Below are 22,702 nucleotides of genomic sequence, written 5' to 3'. Positions count from 1 at the left end.
CTAAGTGTGTGGGAGTACTAAAGCAAGGGAAGAGTTAATATTAGCTTTCGTGTGTCAAATCTTGTATAATTTTTATAGTGTAATTTCATTTTTGAATGACTGAATTCAAGGATCTTATGGATGATTTGGCATAGGGTGTGGCTCCTACCTTATATCTGTGAATTTTAGGAAGAAGCCCAGTGTAAAGTTGTTTTGAGCCTAGAAAATAGTTTTCCTAGCCACAGGAAAAATGTGGTGCCATATTGTCTCTTGACCTGGCTAAGTATGTATAGGCCCAAATGAACCAATTTCTTATAACTTATTTGTCAGAAAAATGTAGGAATACTGTTCTCTGGGACAGCTCGTCACTTAGCAATGTGTTATGAGTTAGGAAAGAAAAGTAATAGATATATTATGAATGAAAATCTTGAGCTGTATATGATCATTTTACATGAATTTATGATTTTAATTATATCCTTGGGCCTCATTTAATAAAGTCCAGGCCATTGTCTGAGGTGTCATGAATGTGTTTCTACTGTAGTCTTTTTGGATAACTGCCTAGGATTTTTGATGATTGCTTGGATTGAATTTTATGTGTATATATTTGGCCTTTTTTTTAAATGCAGCTATTTGATAAAACTGGCTGTTCGTAGCATTTTCACTTATGAGGAGTGTGTTTGATAGGACTTTGAATTCTGAAACACGATAAAACTATATTACTTACTTCCTTAGTAGTTACCTTTGATGTTGATAAACATACCTGTGTCCAGATACTCAGTACTGTTTGTCATGTTATATAACTGATATATCAAATGTTTTGGTAGAATCAACAAACTATAATTAGAGTTATTGAAAAGGATTTTCTTCTGATATCTGCAGATAATCCTTTCTAGTACTGCTTTGCAATGGAAAACTATTCTGTACTATGATTCCAGGAACACATGGCTAACGATATTGCTCAATAAAGGAGCCCAGAAGAAATCCTGCCAGTACTTTCTTAGTGATGAATGACATTCCAGGATAGTGTAGCAGTTATTTTTCTCTTCCGTGAAAGTGCTAATAGTAGTATTGTCTTTCAAATACTGAGATTTCTATATGCTGACGAGTCCTTCTGCATCTCTTTACCAATGTTATGATTGCCGTGGAGGCTAACATTGAGAGAAGGTATTTGCAGCCAAAGTAATCTGTTAGGAAGAGTTTTACTTTCTTATTAGCTGTCCCAGCTTTTTAAGCCCAACTAGGACAACTACTTTTATAACTTCATGGGATAGATATTCAGTAAGGGCATGTCTTCATAGAAAGAGAATGAGTAGTCTCAGCTGTGTATTCAAATGGCTGTAGATTGGGGTCTTCTATTCCAACTTGTCTGTTCTCAAAAGTTGATGCAAAAGTCCACCATTCTTTGAGATATGGATAATTCTAGGCATTGTAAATGAGTTTAGTTTAACTGGTGAAGATTATAATTATGATGTGCATTTAATTCTTAAAGATTAAAAGACAGGCCAGAAATTTTTGAAATCAGTTTCTAGTATCTGAAATGATTAAAAACCACAGCTCCCTCCTCTATCTCTCATAAAATGTTTTTATTCACTAAAATCACTTAAAATATTTGGCAAAGGGTGTCAAAACTCTGATTTCATTGTATAAAGACTTTTAAACATATATTTAAAATAGTTGCTTTTCCCAAGGCACTTAGAATTTTGGAGAACTTTCTCTTTTTAAAAAAGATCTGTAAGGAATTTTGAGGGATGCCACAGTGGTGTGATAGAAAATGTCAAACATTTTATCTGTGTTTACATGTGTTTGAATTTTCATGTTTATCCCGTAGTGGCCTCTTCATAGTGATATTACTAGGCACTCAGCAAAAATCTGAAGATTAGCTCTTGTCTTACTGATTTGCGATTCAGATGTTCTAAATACATGCATAACACTACTGTATATGTTAGTCTCTGTCAATTCATCTTTCTAAGAACATTTAATAAGAATTTGTTGAATGTAGACCATTTGTATTTCTTTTTCTACTCATACTTTTGGCCCTGTTCTCTCAACCCCTGGATTTATTACTGCTGGTATGTTATAGGAATATATACATCTGCAATTATTAGTAGTTTAAAAATATGTAATTATAATAATGCATAATTAAAGAAGTTGATGAAATATTTCAATTTAATATAGTAAATTTTCAGCAATTTACATTTGCACTACTCTTACTGATATACTTTTTTTCAAGATCATGTAGTAAGAAAGACTCTTGAGTACTTCTATGCAAACACAACAATGGAGAAATTTAAAAGAAATGCTGGTTGATCATTCTAACAAAGCTGTATGACTACAGTAACTAATCCACTATCTAGAATTCTTTGTTAAGATATATCAAAATAGTTTTTATTCAGAGGGTGAAGCAGTTTCACCGTGTGTTTATTAGCCTGTTAGAACCAATAAGCAATAAGAGAATCTACATATGTAAGGAAAATTTTATTTAGAGATGTTTCTATTATCCAATTCTAGCTCTTACATATATAAAGTGCTGTGGTATTTAGAACAGTAGCTTTGAAATGGCTGCAGGCTGCATCAGAATCACCTGGTGTGCCTTACAGAATACACTGCCTTTGTTCTTATTCTGGAAATTTTGTTTCAGTTGATCTGGGTAAGGACCTGGGAATCTGTATTTTTAGAGTGTCCCATGTGATTCTGATGTACAGTCAAATTTAGAAACTATAGTTTTAGAACACAATCTAACCACAATTTTTTTTAAGCTACACAAAAAGCATGTGAAAATGAACAACTTTAACAAAACAGATTAGAAAGTTAGAAATGTTTTTGACTTAGAAGGCCACCAAAAAGCATTTTTTTAGGATAAAAATAATTCTTGACCTTTAGAATTGTTAAATTTGGGAACGGGTTTCCAAGGGATATGGAACTGGCCTTCTGTGTGAATATTTTTAATAGGATAATTTCTAATTTGCTTGATACTTTAGAATAAGTTATTGAATAGCCCCCCAAAATTAACTTCTGTGCTGACTGCAGTCAATCTGCAGTTTCTGCTTACAGTGTGCTATATTGAGGACTCTCCTTAGACCCCATATATGAGGAGAGAGGCTAAGAAGAGAAGAGCAGTTAGTTTATATTATCTATCATGTGTTTCTTATCCCTGGCTTAGGAATTTTTATCCAAAGGATTGTATAGTATTCTGGTATCCTTACTAAGCCGTAATTCCTGATTTGGATGTCCATGTAATTAGCGTTACACACACACACACACACACACACACACACACACACACACACACACACAGCCATAATTCCTGATTTGGATGTCCATGTAATTAGCATCTCTCTGTCTCTCTCTCTCTCTCACACACACACACACACACACCCCTACCTTACCAGATGAGAGCAGTTTATAAAGAATTGGTGATAGTTACACTTAATTTTCTAGACAGTTGCTGCAAAAATACCTTTCCAGAATGAATTCTTTAGATTTTGAATTGTGAAAGTATATTTTAAATTAATTCAGCAACAGTTTTCCTTGTGATACATAGTAACTTTGGCTGTGTATAAGAATAGAGGCAGCTCCATACGTTTATATTTAGTTCTATATTTATGTTCTAGGTACTGGGGACACACAGATGGAATTAAGCAAGGCTAGAAAACGTATTATCTTTGAAGACAGGCAAGTAAATAAACATTTGTAATACATTAAGATAAATCTTATGGCAGAAATAAACAGGTTCTGAGACAGCGTAAAGAAAGAAGTAAAGTTTTGAGGGAAGAGTAAGGAATTGAGCCATGACATATCAGGAAGAGGAAACAGTATGCAAAAGCATGAAGACTTGAAAACAGTGTATCAGGAGATTATAAATTGTACACCTGGAGTATGGAAAGTATAGGTAGGAAGAGCAGAAGCTTGAAATGTAGGTAGAGGGCAGGTAATAGCACCCTAAGGAGACAGGACTTCATTCTGTTAGCATTTGCAGGGAAGGTATTGAAGATTTTAAGCAGGTGAGTCACATGATCAGATTTGCATTTTAGTAAGATTACTGTGCCAGCAAGGTGAAAGGTGGACTGGAGGGTGGTAAGATGGGAAGAGTTAGCAAACTACATTTAACAACCTAGAAGATACGGGGAATGCCAAAACTTAGCTAGCGCTGGACAGGAAGGCAGAATTCTGAGAGGTTCGGTAGGTAAGCTAGGCAGGTTTTCAAAGATGATTTGTAAGATAGGAGAAAAAAGGCAAAGTATTTGACAGGAGCCCTGAACCTAGGGTCCATGCTTGGTCTGAAGAGAGTTCTGTGAATTCCCTGACATCCTGTCTACACATTATCCATCTGTGTGCATGAACATTTTTCGGGGTAAAGAGATCCATAGCTTTAATCATATTCTCAAATAAGTAAAAATATACTGGTTTAGTATTATTTTCCACTTTCCAACTTGGGCATCTGTGTGGATATTTGGTAGCGTTAACTGAGATGTGGGTGATAAAAAATAAAGGAGGAGAAAGGAAGGTAGGTAAAGTAATTGACAGACAAAGTATCATTACCTTTCGGGTAAGGATGTTTTAAAGGATGTATAATTTAACATTTAAAACAATTACCTCAAAGACTTTTTCTTGCCTTTTAACATTGTGTTTTAGGAAAATATTTTGTATTTAAAAATTGAAATGAGCAGATTCTGATAGTTAAATTTTTTTTTATTTTAAAGCAGATTTAAATAAATAAGCCTTAAATCAGCCTTTAAAGTTTGTTTGAAATTTAAGGACATGTGATATGGACATTTAAAATTGCTTATTTCAAGCAAGCATTGAGAATTCTACAGAATGCTAGGTTAAGAGCAGTGTGTGTGTGTGTGTGTGTGTGTGTGTGTGTGTGTGTGTTTTACTCTGTGTATTAGTGTCAAGTAAGTTAGAGGATACTGGCCTAATTTTTTATTTAATAGATTGGCACTTTTCTGTTAAACTTAGCCTGTTTGGGTGTTTCATGCTTCTCCACGTCAGATTTCAATTTTGAGAGAATGAAAATGTTGAGTATGTGGTTTTCTGATGGTGCACTCTCTTGTAAATAACCCTTAGGCTGCTAGTCATTTATAAATACCTTGATTATACTTATTTAGCTGTATTTCCATAGTGATTTTATTTAACTTCCACTTTCACTTGTTCTTTTCAGATGTAATACTGTAGATATTAAACTTTTTAGACTTTTATATTAGAAATAACCTTAGTGCAGTGACTAGAAAGACATTGAAACTATGGGCTTTACATCAAGGCAAGGCTGTATTTTGATCTAGACGAGGCTGTTTTGGTATATTTTTCCCCACGCTCTGTCTTTTCAGATTGAATTACTGATTTTTCCCCCTTTGTTTTGTTCGTTGTGGTTTTGATGTTTTTTTTCCTTTCAGCTAAAGGAGCAGCCCAGTGGTTTTCAAGAAGTGCCAAAGTGCACTGACTGTCTCATGATGACTGGTGCCTCAGGGAGGGTCATGATTCCTGGATACAGGATCGACCTGATCCTGGATGTCACTTCAAGCAGTCAGATCGTGGGGAAAAGCCTTGTCTAATGGCTAGCCTTCCTCAAAAGTCTGATGCTAGTCATCTCGGAAGGCCTCAGAAAAAGCCTTAAAGGTGAGCAGAGTAGAGTGTAGTTCTCTCTGGGGGCTATGACTATTTGTTGGAGAATCTAATTCAACATAGAATGACAACCCTAACCTGATAAATCCAGGTTCAATTGGTAATTAACTTTGAGCTTATAAATTGGTTGATGATTATCAGACCCCAGCTTTTGAGTTAGTAGAACCACCTTGCTAAGCTTAAGATCTATAAGTGAGGAACTTGGTATTTCCTGGGGCTCTTCACAGCTTTAGGTTAGTATCTGTTGTCTTAGATGGAAATAGCCTTGCTATCATAGCTAAGGAACACTTTGGTTACAAAATTGCACTTGGTTGTTAAGTATGGATAGTTTTGTTTTGTTTTTTGAGTTTAGCTAACAAGGTATTCTCTTGATTTGTGTATTTATTAGATACCAGTTATTTGGTATTACCAATTATCAGGGTTTGGAAGGATAAGTTTGCATTTGCTTTGTCTGTAGTAATAAACTTTTTAAAAAAACATAGCTACCTTTGAACCAAGTTTGGATTTATATAGCTCATATTTTATTGCATTCTGTTGAAGAATATTAGTACTACCTGCATCATTTCAATGACATTTTTAGCACCAGAAAAAGATTCTCCAGAGATGTTTTGAGTATTTTGGAAAAAGTTTAATTCTAGGCCTCTTTCTCTGTGATTTGAAGCACTTAACAGAACTCAGTTATTCATGTAATAACATTGGTTGCTAATAACCTTGATTACTAAATTTAAACGCTAAAGCTTGTCCTAAGACTTAACTTTTTTTTTTAAATTGAACCACCTATATTAGTTAAAAAAAAAAAAAAAAAAATTGAGTATGTACCATTCCCAATGTATGCACATTTTTAAATTTAGAAATTATATATGTGACTACTATATTAATATTATTTGTTAAAAACATATTAAAATAGAACTTTAAAAAGATGAGATGAAAAAATTTATACAAAGGAAATTCTGATCTTTGCTTCTTGTATAACATGGATCATGATTTATACTAGGGGTCAGCAAACATTTTCTTTGAAGGGCCAGATAGTGAACATTTTAGGTTTTTCAGCCTTTATAGTGTGTATTGGAACTACTCCGCTGTTGGAGGACAAAAGCAGCTATAGACAGTATGTTAAATGAATGAGAGCGGCTGTATTCAATAAAATTTTATTTACAAAAAATAGACTCTGGGCTGAATTTGGTTGGTGGGCTATAGTTTGCTGATCGCTGGTGTATACCCTGTTTTGTAGACTACTGCTCTAGACCTTGGAGTTATATTGTACTACTTCTGTTAGATCCTTTTCCATTAGTTTTAGAGAGTGGACTTTATGGAATTGATTTTTCCTTTATGAAGTGGGTAGAACACCACTAGTAGAGTGTATTCAGTTAAAGTGAACAGATGCTTATTGAACAGTAGTGAAGTTCAGACACAGGGTTAGGTACTGGCTCATGAGTTTGATATGAGAAGGTACAGTTATGGCATAGTGTAAGATGTAAAATTAATAAAGCACAAGCTAATAAGATGGTACAGTTGAGAAAGTGAGGCCAGAGCTGTCTCTAGGAAATGTCTTGAGTTGGATTTGGAAAGGTTCATTCAAGTTTGTGAAGTAGATGGATGCAAAGACATAAAGGTCACTGAAGAGAGTTTGGGAGAACTGTATGAACCTCAGTATTGATAGCTGGCAAAGTGTTCAAGAAAAACAGCAGCAGGAAATGAGACTAGGTAGATTGGCATGGTCCATCCTGTATTCTCTGCCAAGGAGTTTCGACTTTGTCTTATAGATTGATGGAAACCTTATAGATTGAACCTTATAGATGGACCTTATGGATTGAAGAGATTTTAGTAGAGGAGAAAGTTATTAGATTTGCATTTTAGAAAGATAGTGGAAGTAGCGTGGACTATACAAAGAGCAGGTTTTTTTGGCACCTCATCTGTTTTCACTTCCTCATAAAAGAGGACATGATTGTAAGTTGAACTATACCAGACATAAAATTAAGAAACTTGGAGTGCTATTTAGCAATAAAAAGGAATGAACTGGTGACATGTTATAACATGGATGAACCTCAAAAACATTATCCTAGATGCAAAGGACCTCATATGCCATTATTCCATTTATATGGAATGTCCATAAAGTTGATTAGTGCTTGCCTGAAGTGTTTGGGAGACTGACTGCAAATGGGCACAGGGATCTTTTTAAGATGTTGGAAATGTTCTAAAACTGCATGGTGATGATGGTTGTACAACTCTGTAAATTTACTAAAACTCATTGAACACATAAAATGGATGAATTTCTCAATAAAGTTGTTAAATTTAGAAAGCCTTTACCTTTGCAATTTGTTGGGGTAAAACTTTGTTGAAGAAAGTATTTCCGTATTGCAGGTTGTCAAGTGATTGCTCTTTCCTCTGAACAAATATTGACCTTAAACTACTAGAAGCTAAAAAAAAGTTTTGATTTTTTAATCAAAAACTCCTTTTGGATGTACATTGGATATTCCTAAGGATATACATTTTAACTGTAGAGTGTAACAATGGGAACTAACAATAAATAATCGGGTTGGTATTAAGTTTTATGGAATTTACTTTGACTTAATTTTTTTTGAGACAGGATCTTGCTTTGTTGCCTAGAATTTCTTAATTTTCCTTTCCTTAATAAACATGATATGAGGAGAATCTTCTTTATTGCTTATATTGGACAATAGTATTAAAGTTAGAAATAGCCTAAGGGAAATTTATTTGATTTTTTTTTTCAAGGAAATATACTAAAGAAAAAGCTGATATAGGATGCTTTTAAATTTATAAATTGTTTCCTCATAATCTTAGCAGTTACAGGAAATGAATAAAAAGAATGCAAAACAATTGGAAAATGGTTGATTTTATTCAATAAATATGTATTTAGGGCCTACCATGTGCCTAGGCACTGTTCTTAGATTGTGAAGGACTCTGTTACTTTCTTTTATTCCTGGCTACCAAAATAATGTATGAGTTTGAGCTTAATCATTTTAAAAAATGTGTAAACTTAAATGTTTAACTTTTATTGTTTACAAGATAATTTCACATCTCCTGTAATTCTCAATTCTGTGACAGTGAGGAAAATGTCTTAGTAAGGCTGATTTCTGCCTAAGAGGCAGAGCTAGGACTTGACTATTTGTTTTATTTTTTCAGGTCCATTGCTCTTTACACTCTAGTGTGGGATTAAAAGAAAAAGAAAGCAACAGTATTGTACTGCATAAGGACAGTCATATAGGTCAGTGAGATAGAATTGAGAGTCTAGCAGCAAAACCCATACATTTATAGTCAGTCGATTTTTGACAAGAGTTAAGACAGTTTAATGAGAAAAGAATAATTTTCTGGCCGGGCACAATAGCTCATGCCTGTAATCCTAGCACTTTGGGAGGCCGAGGCAGGTGGATTGCCTGAGCTCAGGAGTTCAAGACCAGCCTGGCCAACCCGGTGAAACCCCATCTCTATTAAAAAATACAAAAAATTAGCCGGGTGTGGTGGCGTGTGCTTGTAATCCCAGCTACTCGGGAGGCTGAGACAGGAGAATAGCTTGAACCTGGCAGGTGGAGGTTGCAGTGAGCCGAGATCACGCCATTGCACTCCAGCCTGGGTGACAGAGCAAGACTCTGTCTTAAAAAAAAAAAAAAAAAAAAGAATAATTTTCTTAGCAAATGGTTTTGGGCCAACTGACTATGCATGCACATGCAAAAGAATGAAATTGAACCTCTACCTTATATGCAAAAATTAGATCAAAATGCGTCAAAGACTCAAATATAAGAGCTAAAACTTAGAAGAAAACATAGACTTAATCTTCCTGACCTAGGATTAGGCAAGTTTTAGACAGGACGCCAGAATCACAAAGAACAACTAGACAAATTGGACTTCCGAATTAAAAACTTTTGTTTCAAAGGATACTGTCAAGAAAGTGAAAAGATAGTAACAGAATGAGGGAAAATATTTGCAAATCCTTTATCTGTGAAGGGCATGATATCCAGAATATATAAAGAACTATAACAACATAAAAATAAAAAGACAACCTAATTTAAAAATGGTCAAAGGATTTGATTAGACATTTCTCCAGAGAAGATATACAAATGGCTAGTAAGTACATGAAAAGATGCTCACCATCATTTGTCATGAAGGAAATGCAGATTATAACCATAATGAGATAGCAGTTTACACCTACTATGACATATAATAAAAAAGATGGACTGTTACAAATGTTGGTGAGAATGTAGAGAAACTGTAACCTTCATACTTTGCTAGTGAGGATGTAAAATGATGCAGCTGCTTTGGGAAATAGTTTGGTGGTTCTTCAAAAAGTTAAACATAGAGTTACCTTATGCTAACTCCAATAATTCTATTCTGGGGTATATACCTAAAGAAATGAAAACATGTCTACCCAAAAACCTGTAAGTGAACATCATATTAATGTCATTCATAATAGCCAAAAAGTGGAAACAACACAAATGTCTGTTACCTGATGAATGGATAAACAAAATATGATATATCCATACAATGGAATATTATTCAGCCTTAAAAAGGAATACAATTGTCTCACGTAGTGCAACATGGATGAACCTTGAAAACTAAGTGAAAGCCAGACACAAAAGGCTACTTACTGCAAGTTTCCATTTATATGAAGCAAATCCATAGAAACAGAAATAAGTGGTTGCCAGAGGCTTGGGGTAAGGGTAGGATGCTAATGTATAGAGAAGGGTTTCATTTTCAGGTGATCAAAATGTTCTGAAAGTAGACAGTGGTGATGATTGTACAACTCTGACTTCCTGGTTCAGCCACTCTAAATAAATGAATGAAACAAATGGAAGAACTTGTATTTTTACTCTCGTACACCCACACTATTTTCCTCTCTGGTGCTTATCTTCTTTATTTCCTTTTGCAACAAATTTAGAGATCATTTCTGTTATCTCCTTGACTTCCCTACCTCCTTTTAAATCTATTACAGTCTGACTTCTGATTCTACCTTTGTTAATAAGATCACTAATAATGTCCGTATTTTCCAAATCCAAATTTGCTTTTTAGTTTTTCTTTCATGATGTTTTGCCAGCACTATTGAACACTCTTTTTTTTAAAGCTTCCCTTGACTTCTGTGTTTACACTTTCCTGGCTCTGCTTTGGCTTTTTGTTTTGTTTTAATTTCCATCCTTGACCTTAGTGTATTTGCCTGTCCCTAAGTGTTAGCGGTTTAGTCTTAGATTTTCTTACATGTTTACTGACATACTCTTGGACAATTTCATTCCTGTGGCTTTATCCATGTTCATCTGCACAGAAGTGTGTGTATTTGGCCTAAAAGCCTTGGTAACTCAACTTACTCTCAAATAGTTTGTCAAATATTAATAATTATATATTACTGTACTACTACATTTTCATGCTGCTGGTAAAGACATACCCGAGACTGGGCAATTAATAAAAGAAAGAGGTTTAGTGGACTTAATGTTCTACATGGCTGGGGAGGCCTCACAATCCTGGTGGCAGGCAAGGAGGAGCAAGTCATGTCTTACATGGGTGGCAGCAGGCAAAAAGAGAGAGCTTGTGCAGGGAAACTCCTGTTTTTAAAACCATCAGATCTTGTGAGACTTATTCCCTATCATGAGAACAGCATGGCAGAGACCCACCCCTGTGATTAAATGACCTCCCATGGGGTTTCTCCCACAAAATGTGGGAATTGTGGGAGTTACAATTCAAGATGAAATTTGGGTGGGGACACAGCCAAACCACATCAATCACCATTATTATTGTTATTATATAAAAGAGAAGTAAATGTGACAAAATGTAAACTGTCTATGAATCTAGATGAATGGGACCCTGGAGCTCATAGTACAATCACTGCAACTTTTCTGTGAGATTGAAATTTTTCAAATAGATTTTTAAAGAATTTGTTTTAAGTGAACAGTTTTGTGCCATTTAGTACGTCTTTCCTTTAAAAAAAAAAAACTCTCATACTTGTCAGGGTATTAAGTTGCTATTTGTGAGTTTCTTATATATGCTAGGATAGGCAGATCTGTTTTGTATACCTTTTTCCCACTGCATCATTTCAGTTTGGATATTCTTGACTTTTGAATTGTTCTTGGAAATAATTAGAAAAAAGTAGGGATTGGGATTGTTGGAGGGTGAAACCATAGGGAGAGAAAGGAAGTTGAGGAATTCAATCTTGAGTCTTAGAACTACGTGTGTGTGTGTGTGTGTGTGTAGAAGAACCACATACATATATATATGGAAGGAAAAAACGGAAATGAATCTATAAAGGCCTGATAGTAATTACATATTTTCTTGTTATTGTCTGTTATGTTATGAATAGGACCTGCAGCTGTATTATGTTTGAGAAATAGGATTTAAGAAATACCCACTCAGTTTCACCAAAAATGTTAAAATTTTATTTGCTTTTAAAAAAGCTTTTATTAAGCTTCTTTTCCATCTACATTATCCAAGCACATCTGAATAATTGGGACTAGAGTTGGACTAGATGTCGGAGGGAGCAACTTTCTATTTATTAAATTACGGAAAGATTTAGCATTTGTTTGATTAGAATGAGTGCTTTCCTGCCGTTAACACACATACAGTGCCTCTTTGAATGCATATTTTCTGCAACAAAGAAAAACAAATTAACAAACCAGTAGTTGAACCTTCAAGGATTCTGAAAAGCTTCTGGCAAGTTATATTTTTTAGGATATTGGTTCAGCTTCTCTATTTGGGACAAAAATAGCTGGTTTAAAAATACAGAAGGCTTTTCCTTTCACATCAAAGATAGAACTGGTAGTAGTCAGGGAGGTGGAGTGGTTCTGCTCTAAGCTATTGTCTAGGGTTCCAGGTCTACTCTGTTCCTCTATCTTTGCTTTTATCTGAATGGTTGATGCTGGTTTCACAGCACATCATACAACTGGATTTCAGCCTGCGGGAAGGAGTAAAGAGCGTAGAAGGCACACAGCTTCCTAATATAAGCATGACCTAAAACATAAATGACAGTTGCAATGAGAGTCCATCAACTAGAATTTGGCCACACTTAGCTGTAAGGCAGAGTGGAAACTAATCCCTGCTTGGGTGGCTGTGAGTCCAGTTAAAATTTGGGGGGTTTAATTAGTAGAAGGAAGGAGAGACTAGATGTGGAGGGGCAGTTATCAGAAATTAAAGGGGTGGTAAGCTTGAAAGCTTCTTTGCTTTCTAGTGTGACAGCTTGTTCTGAGCTTATCTTGTACATTTTTGCTTCAGACCTGAAATCAGTTTAGGTTCCATGTATTAGGACATGGTATCTGGAAACCATAGCATGGGTTTTAGAAAATGGTGCATTGCCATTGAGTTAATCATCATTTTCAGGCTTTCTCGGTACAAAGCTAGGAAATATTTTTTTTCTGAAAGAGAAAATAGGTCATGAATCCCTACTACTATTTGCATTTCACTTTTAAGGTAGGTATTTAAAATGTTAAAGAATGTGTTTCTGTCATAAAGACCAAAGTTTGATTCCTGGTTCTGCAACTTATTAGAGGTATAATTTTTTTGCTCATTTTGAGTTTCAGTTTTCTCATCTTTACAATGGGAATAATAACTGCACCTCATGGTTGTCATATGATTAAATGAGATAAGTCTTCAGAGATTTTTACTGATTTTATTATTCTCTATCACAATGCAAAAAGGAGAGACCCCTAATTCTTCTTACAGGGGTTAGAGAAGACTTAGAGACACTTGTGCCATCAGGGAAGATTGAATTTTAAATGGGATATGGAGGTTTAGTGAGAAGAAATACCCAGGTAAGGGACCCAGCAGAGGCTGTGATCTGCATTTGTCAAGGCTTGTGCATAGGATTCTATTTTGACTCTTTAAAAAAAAAATCTTTTTTCTTATAGTATTTATCATAGTGTGTAATTAAGTAGTAGTTTGTATGCTTATTTGCTTACTGTCTGACTGCCTTTCTGCCCCACAATGACAAGGAAGGACTATCCTGTCTTTCTTTTTGATTACCGTTATACCTCCAGTGCCTGCCACATAATAGTCACACAGTTGATGTTCAGACCCTGAATAAAATTTTGAAGCATTTATAAGTATCACAAAATTTCCCATTTGATTATATACATAAATAATTCTGCACTTATTTCAGTGTTACCTACTGAGGGTTACCTACTAGTTGATCTAGTTTCTTCCAAGTCAATAACTTTAATTACTCTGGAGAATTTTGTACACTTAATAGCATTAGTTCTTTATCGATTTTTATTGAAAGAGTAAATGAATAAATTTGCTGGTGTTCCAGTCTGTTTGGATCAGGTTCTGAGCCACAGTATGGATATACTGGTGTGTTGTGAAATGTGTGTCAAGTAATTTATTGTTAACAAGAGTTTAAAGTACTTCAGGTATCCCTTATAATGAAACCACTCTGGTGTTTCCATTTTGTTATGTTGTCTTAAGAGGGAGAGAGCTGCACATACAGGTTGTTCTCCCAAGAATTACCTGTAGTGCTCCCATGGGAGAGAGAGAGAGCTCATGTGTACGCTTGTGAGCCTCAGCACCTCTGTGCTGCATCTTTTGTGTCTGCATGGAAAGATTCAGAATGAGAATTCTCACCTGGATCTTTAGGGAAGTATTCTGAGAAAGGAGGCAGCACGGTACAATATAAGACACTAGATCCTAAGTCAAATGGCATTTGCTTTCTAGAACCTTTTCTTGTTTGGCTACTAAATACATGGCACTCAAATTTTGCATATGCTTATTTTTGTTGTTGTTATTGTCCCCTTTGTTGAGGTATAATTTATATATAATAAAACATAGCAATTTCAAGTGTAAAATTTCATGAATTCTGACAAATGTAAGTCATGTATTTAATACTACGATAATAGTATAAAATATATGTTACTCCAAAGAAATTTTCTCATTCCCCTTTGTAGTTCCTATCACCCTCCCTTGACAACTGATGTGCTTTCCGTCACTATAGTTTTGTCTTCTCTAGAATTTGGAATTATACAGTGGACACAAAAAATTAACTATAAAAGACTACACACTGTATAATACGTGGCTGGCTTCTTTCATTTAGCATAATGCTCTTGAGATTCATTCTTGCTGCATATGTCAGTAGATTGTTTCTTTTTATTGCTGAGCCATATTCCATTGTATGGCTATACTACAGTTTGCTTATCCATTCACCAGAGGGAACATTTGGGTTTTTTGACCATTATGAATAAGCTACTGTGAACATTGGTATACAAGTCTTTTTATAGACCTATGTTTTATTTCTCTTGGGTGTATACCTACGAGCATAATTGGTGGGTCATATGATAAGTGTATATCTAGCTTTATAAGAAACTGCAAAATTGTTTACCAAAGTGTTTGTACTATTTTGTATTCCCACCAGGAATGTATGAAAGTCCTAGTTACTCTACATCTTTCCAACACTTGAATTTTTTCAGTTTTTAAAGTTTATTATCTCTTTTTCGTTTTAGTTTGCATTTCCCAAGTAACTAAATATATTGAAAATCTTTTCATGTGTTTCTTTTCTTTTCTTTTTTTTTTTGAGACGGAGTCTCACTCTGCCACCCAGACTGGAGGGCAATGGCGCAATCTCAGCTCACTGCAACCTCTGCCTCCCAGTTTCAAGTGATTCTCCTGCCTCAGCCTCCCGGGTAGCTGGGGTTACAGGTGCCTGCCACCATGCCCAGCTAATTTGTGTATTTTTAGTAGACAGGTTTCACCACATTGGCCAGGCTGGTCTCGAACTCCTGACCTCAGGTGATCCACCCTTCTCAGTTTCCCAAAGTGCTGGGATTACAGGCGTGAGCCACTGCACCTGGCCCATGTGCTTGCTTGCTTGCTTGCTTATTTATTTATTTATTTATTTTTGAGACAAAGTCTCATTTTGTCACCCAGGCTGGAGTGCAGTGGCACGATCTCGGCTCACTACAACCTCTGCCTCCCGGGTTCAAGCGATTCTCGTGCCTCAGCCTCCCGAGTAGCTAGGACTATGGGCACCCACCACTACCCCCAGCTAATTTTTTTATTTTTAGTAGAGACAGGGTTTCACCATGTTGGCCATTCTGGTCTCAAACTCCTGACCTCAGGTGATCCACCTGCCTCGGCCTGCCAGAGTGCTGGGATTACAGGTGTGAGTCATGGTGCCCGGCTCCATGTGCTTATTTTCTATCTGTATCTCTTTGGTGAAGTGAGCATCCTGACCTTGGCTGTTTTTTATTTGGTAGGCTGTCTTATTGCTAATGAGTTATAAGAATTTTTTACATATTCTGGATAGGATACAAGTTCTTTATTAGATATATGTTTTTCAAATACTTTATCCCAGTCTTTTGCTGCTTTTTTATATTTTAGAGTGTCTTTTGAAGAGTAAAGTTTTAAATTTATTTTTTCTTTTTAGTTTGTGTTTTCTGCGTCTTATTTAAGAGATCTTTTCCTAGCCTGAGATACTAAGGATTTTCTCCTGTATTTTCTCCAAGGAGTTTTATAGTTTGTGCCCTTACTTTAAGGGCAATAATTCATTTAGAATTTCTGTGCATGATAGGAGGAAAGTGTTGAGGTTTATTTTTGACATATGGATAATTAATTGTATCAGCATTTTTATTGGAGAGATTATCATTTCCTCACTGCTGAAGCATCTTTGTTGAGTCAGTTAGCCATGTTTTTGTGTGGCTGTTTCTGGACTTTCTATTCTGTTTTGTTGATACCTGTGTCTTTGGCAGTACAACATGGTCTCAACTACTATGGCTTTATAACAAGTCTTGAAATCATTTAGTTAAGTCTCCAACTTTGTTTTTATCCAAATTGCTTTATTTATTCGAGGTCCTTTGAGTTTACATGTAAATTTAGAATCAGGCTTATTAGTTTTTATAAGAAAGCTTACTGCAAATTTGATTGGAATTACATTGAATCTATAAATCAGTTTGAGGGAAAAATGACACTTTTTACCTTATTAGCTGTTCTGATCCATGAGCATGGCATATTTTTCAGATTTAAGTGTTTTATTTTCTCAGCAATATTTGTAGTTTTCAGATGGGAGTTTATACATATGTTAGGTATTTTATATATTTTGATGTTATTATTGATCGGTCTTTTTACTTTCAATTTCTGATTATTTGTTGTTAGTACATAAACAGTTGACTTTTTTGCATCTTTACCTGGTATCCTGTGACCTTTCTAAATTTTCTTGTTACTTAGTAGCTTTTCTAGATTCCTTGAAGCTTTTTACATACAAAATCATCTTGTCTGAATATAGACAGTTACACTTCCTTTCCAAATCTGTTGGCCTTTTATTTCTTTTTCTTGCTTCAATGTACTGGTGAAAGTACTGAGAATGGACATTGTTGTCTTGTCTTGAAATCTAGAAGCTTAACATTAATTTGTTAACATTAACATTTAATTTTAAGGAACACCAATTGTTCCTTAAAATTAAAAAAAAATACTACCTATGATGAATTAGCATTGTAACAAAAAAAAATACAAATAATAAATTACCTAACCTATATCAGACAGCACAAATAAAGGCAGTTGACATTGCCAGATTTCTGAGAAAACAGATAAAACTATCAAAGCTATGAGATGGTATTATAACTGTTTCACTGACTATGAAAAGCTGTTACTGAGGAATCAAATATCTGTCCAGAGCCAACATTTAAAAGATAAGTGTTATATTGGCTGGTAGTTTGTAATTGAAATAAGAATATAAAATATTCTAATAGAAAGTGCAAATGAAATACTCAGAGTCTTTAGTATACCTTGAAGTTATACTATTATTATTATTATTATTTGAGACGGATTCTCACTCTGTCACCCAGTCTGGAGTGCAGTGGTGCGATCTCGGCTCACTACAACCTCCGCCTCCTGGGTTCAAGCCTCAGCCTCCCGAGTAGCTGGGACTACAGGCATGTGCCACCGTGCCTGGCTAATTTTTGTATTTTTAGTAGAGACAGGTTTTCACCATATTGGCCAGGCTGGTCTTGAACTCCAGACCTCAAGCTATCCGCCCAACTCAGCCTCCCAAAGTGCTGTGATTATAGGCGTGAGCCACTGTGCCCAGCTGAAATTACATTTTTCAAACTCAAGGTGCTAAAAAGGTCAAGATCATTAAGCACACATTATAAAATATGACCCTGATGCTCTGCTTAACTTCTAATGGCCAAAAGGAATTTAATTAGTAGACTTAGTCTGGGGAAGGCTTAGACTCAAACTCTGTGATACTCAAATGCTATGGAGCTATGATATGGAAGAAGAAAGGGATATGCAGCTGCCTAGATCATTTTATGCTATAGTTGGAAAAATTTCTATGCACATTTAATGCTAAATTTGGGGAAGCAAAGAAATATATTAAATTGATGATACACCTTAGAATTTAAGTTATAGGTTTAGGTTTGTTGGAGGATTAAATAAGATGATTAAAGCAAGGTAACTCATTGAAACCTTGTCACATTATAAGCATTCAGTAAATGATGAATTATCAATCTCTTAACTTGTGTGATTATGGGCAATATTTGGTGTGGCCAAGAGGTCTTTTAAGTTTTTTTCCGTCTCCCTACTTCTTTGAGTTATCAAGAAAGAGATTATTATTTTTTAATACAACCTAGTTTCACAAATAGGGACATATATAACATACTACAGAAAGTTTCTATTGATGTTTTTGTGCTTGAGGCATTAAGTGCTCTCAGGTACCTGGAAAAATAATGGCTCTCCAAAATGATTCAAAGCTTTTCCTTTATAATTTTTAAGATTCCTTGCCAATGTGCCTTAAATGAACTTTCTGACTTATTAATAAAACTCAATGACCGGGTGCAGTGGCTCTTGCCTGTAATCCCAGCACTTTGGGACGCCAAGGAGGGTGGATCACCTGAGGTCAGGGGTTCAAGACCAGCTTGGCCAACATAGTGAAACCCCGTCTCTACTAAAAATCTCTACTAAAAATACAAAAAGTTAGCTGGGCATGGTGGCAGGCGCCTGTAATCCCAGCTACTCGGGAGGCTAAGGCAGGAGAATCACTTAAACCTGGGAGGCAGAGGTTGCAGTGAGCCGAGATTGCGCCACTGCACTCCAGCCTGGGCAACAAGAGCGAAACTCCATCTCAAAAAAAAAAAAAACAAAACCCACCTCAATAGTTTATTCTAGTCTAAATGTTTTATGGTTGATTCTGAATAATTTGGGCTATTATGTAACAATTATCTGTGGTTATACTTTAGCATTGATAATGTTATTGTACTTTTTTCTTTTTTTTTTTTTTTTGAGACCGAGTCTCACTCTTGCCCAGGCTGGAGTGCAGTGGCACAACCTCGGCTCACTGCAACCTCTGCCTCCCGGGTTCAAGCGATTCTCCAGCCTCACCCTCCCGAGTAGCTGGGATTACAGGCGATTGCCATCATGTCTGGCTAATTTTTGTATTTTTGGTACAGACGAGGTTTTGCTGTGTTGGCCAGACTGGTCTCAAACTCCTGGCCTCAAGTCCCAAAGTACTGGGATTTAGGCATGAACCACTATGCCTGGCCATACCGTACAGAAACACTGTTATGGTGTATGTATGTGTCCATTTGGAACTTAGTTTTGTAGTCTTTTTTTAAAATCATACTTTATTATAGTACCTTGTTATCATTTTGAATATGTTAAATCAACACTATAATAGTTAAGGTAGACAGAACATTAGGACATACCGTATTCTATATTTTTTCATCTGTATTTGGTATCAGTCCCTGGATTTTTGCTTTTATGAGTCTGTTTCTTTCATTCCTATTATTTTTGTTATCAGTCATCCTAGTGCTTTTTTAAATGGTTGCATTAGCTTTCTAGCTTGTCTTGGCTGCTTTCAGTCTGTCCTGCAGGTTGCAAAATTATTTTAAAGCATACCACTTGAGTGTATTACTCTACTGTTCACAATGTTTCATTGCTTTCCATTGTCCACTAGGTTGCTCAGTGCCCTTCACAACTTAGCCAGTCATATTATTTATTCATCCATCCATTTATTCATTCAGCCATATTTATTAGCTTCTATGAACCAGACAGGATGGAAGAATATGTGCTGTGAGAGCTTACAATGAATTAGATCTGGTCAAGGAGGTCATTGGAGGGCCAAGATCTGAAGAGAGTAGGATTTGTTACTCAAAAAATAGAAAAGAGGATTGTACCAGACAGAGGGACTAGCATGTACAAAGGCTTTCTTTTTTTTTTCTCTCTCTGAAAGGAGTACATTTTGAGAATGAAGAACTGAAAGAAGGCTAATGTGGCTTAGACACAGGGGTGTCCAATCTTTCGGCTTCCCTGGGGCACATTGGAAGGAAGAACAATTGTCTTGGGCCACACATAAAATACACTAACACTAATGATAGCTGATGAGCTAAAAAAAAAAATAAATCACAAAAAAATCTCATAATGTTTTAAGAAAGTTTACAAATTTGTTTTGGGCTACATTCAAAGCCATCCTGGGCTACATGTAGCCTGTGGACCACGGGTTGGACAAGCTTGGCTTAGAGCATACAAGAAGAGGGATCGTAGTACAAGATGGAAAAGAAGGTTGGACTTGACCATATAGGGGGCTTCCAGACCATGCTGAGTAATATTATTAATATAGAAGCAATAAGAAGCCATCCAAGGGTTTTATTTAGAGGTAGGGGGTGGAGGAGAGGGAGATAAAAGTAGTTGTTGGAGCATTGTTTAGTCTTGACAATAGCTTGGTCAAGGAGGTTGGTGATGGTAGAGGAGTTTCAGTTTCAAGAGATATTTAGGAGGTTAAATCAGTAAAACCTGATGACATATAATACAGTTGGGGGTATAAGAAACAGGGAGGAGGTGATGTAAGAAACAGGGAGGAGGTGGTTATCCATTATTCGATAAATAATGATGCCATTTTACTGGGTTAGGGAATATTGGAAGAGAGGACCATTTTGGGTAGAGGAAAATCTTAAGTTCAGTTTTGAACATGTTTACTTGACATACCCTTTGAGCCATTCAGGAGGGTGTGTCATGAGGTAGAATATTTGGTGCTCAGAAGAGAGAGAGATAGAGGCTCAAAATACAGTTTTTATTATTATTATTATTTGATTATTGATAGAAATTGAAGCTGTGAGTCGTAGGGTTGAGGGTTGAGACTATACATTGGGCAAAACCTAAGACTGATTCTTGAGGATCTGCAGCACTTACTAGTTAGGTATTGGAGGTTGTGTCTAGGTTAGGGGTGAGGATGGAAGGCAGGAGCAGCCAGAGGAGAGAAGGAAAACCATGAAAATATTTCAGCATGAAAGCCAAAGGAGGATTCCTTTCAAAAGACTGGGAAGTAGTTTTGAATGCTGCCTGGAAGCCAGATTTGAAAATCTCCAATATTTTAATGACTCAAGGAGAGATCTGCTGCTGTGTAACAAATCATCGCAAAACTTAGTGACTTAAAACAACAGTTTATTATTTCTTAAGAATTTGTGAGTTGGTTACATTAGCCCCAGGCTTATCCAGGACTGGAACATACAAGATGGTCTTATTTAAATATGTCTGGGGCTTTGGTGCTGCCAGTTTTCTGGGGGACCTTGCTTCTCATCCCTGTGGCTTCTGTCTCCATCATTTAGTAGCATAATTCAAGCTTTTTTACATGGTAGCCAGCTTCCATGGAAGTGGAAATAAAGCTGCTAGGCCTAGTAAGACTTAGACTCTGAATACCTCTGAGTACTTCAGAGTACTGTGCCATCTACCAGAGTAACCAAGCCAAAACAAAACAAAAACCCATTGATGACTTAGTATGAGAGTTGTTTGTGGAAAAAAAAAGTAACAGTAGGGAAATCCAAGAATTGATAGGCTAAGTATAACTCCAAAAGACAGATATATTGAGTGAGAGGACTGGGGAATGAAGAAAATTTCCTAATTATTCCTCTGCGTTTTCTTTAAGCTTGCCCTCAACTGGGCTGCTAATTTCCTCAACACTTCCTCTTTCTTTCCTCATATACTCCTTTTCCCTGGATGTTATTTCTCTATCTCCCTATATTAAAATCCAACCCATCCTTAAAGGATTAAAGGCTTTCTTAAAAATCATTCTCTCCTCTGCACTGTATTCTCCACCAGTTCTGAAGTTTAATTTAGTTTTCATCCCAGTATTTATTATTATGATTTCTTGTCTCCTATGTGTTTGATCATGATCATGAAGTAACTCTTCATTACTCCCTAACTTGCATGAGGTTCTGGATTCTCAGTAAACTTATTATTCTTCACACTTGCTCAGATGCTACTTCCTCTGAGAAGTCTTCCCTGGTTTATCCCCTAATCATTTATTCTTTTGTACTTTATGCATATTTTTATTGTTGTACATATCATAACACATAATTGTTTACTTACATGTTCTTGAAAGTAGAAGATTACAATGTCTAATGTGTTGCCTTTCATTAAATAACTCCTGAGTTACAGCTTGATTTCTGATCCCTCTTCTAATTTTTTTAAAAGGCCCCACATGTTAACAATAAAATGTGTGTATTTATCATGACCTAATTATTTCTTTGATACTGTGCTGAGTTCATTGGTACTAGGCCACTGCAGTAAACTATAAAAAAAAGTTATAATTTGGTATATGAAGTTAAAAATTACAAGAAATAATATATGGTCAAGTTTTTTATATCTCTTAATAAAGCAAGAATGAATATATGAGGTTATGTTTCATGTGGGCTTCAGTGGAAGTATGTACATATGTAAATTCTCAGTACATATGCATCTTATATATTGAGCTGGATGGAGTGTTTGTTATGGTGCCAGCTTATGGAATATGTGTTTTTCCACCCCTTGCTCAAGGTGTCAGGTAGGCTTTGCAGCTCATGTGTTTATATTCTCTATGTATGGGCACATACAAGGGCCATAGAGATGAACTGGTTACACACACAGGGAAAGAATAAGACTTCCAGGTCTTTGAGATAAGACTGGTTCTGTAACTCGTGACTTACATTAGCATGGAAACTTTGTATCTATGTGTGTTGGGGTGGAGGGAGCACAGTTTCTTTTTTTTTTTTTAGTTTTTGCTTGTTTGTTTTGTGATGGAGTCTCCCTCTGTCACTCAATCGACAGGAGTGCAGTGGTACTATCATGACTCACTGCAACCTCAACCTCCTGGGCTCAAGCTATCCCCCTGCTGCAGCCTCCCAAGTAGCTGGGACTGCAGGTGTGCATCACC

The 22,702-nt window shown here is 36.0% G+C and overlaps 1 protein-coding gene across 5 annotated transcripts in view; it reads left to right on the top strand.

Moving 5' to 3' along the window:
* The window catches only part of INTS6 (integrator complex subunit 6), a 104,068-nt gene that overhangs the window by 26,706 nt on the left and 54,660 nt on the right, over nucleotides 1-22,702 (top strand). Inside the window, exon 1 of one of the 5 annotated variants that reach the window (XM_032150930.2) lies at nucleotides 5,448-5,595. The exons of the other annotated variants lie outside the window; for them this stretch is intronic. The gene's annotated coding sequence lies outside the window, so the exon portion shown is untranslated. Of the gene's footprint in view, nucleotides 1-5,447; nucleotides 5,596-22,702 lie in introns of those variants that run through there. 5 annotated transcript variants of the gene reach the window in all.

This window comes from Hylobates moloch, unplaced genomic scaffold, assembly GCF_009828535.3.
Source record: "Hylobates moloch isolate HMO894 unplaced genomic scaffold, HMol_V3 SCAFFOLD_4, whole genome shotgun sequence".
Taxonomy (NCBI): Eukaryota; Metazoa; Chordata; class Mammalia; order Primates; family Hylobatidae; genus Hylobates; species Hylobates moloch.
This window is presented reverse-complemented; position numbering and strand designations above follow the sequence as displayed.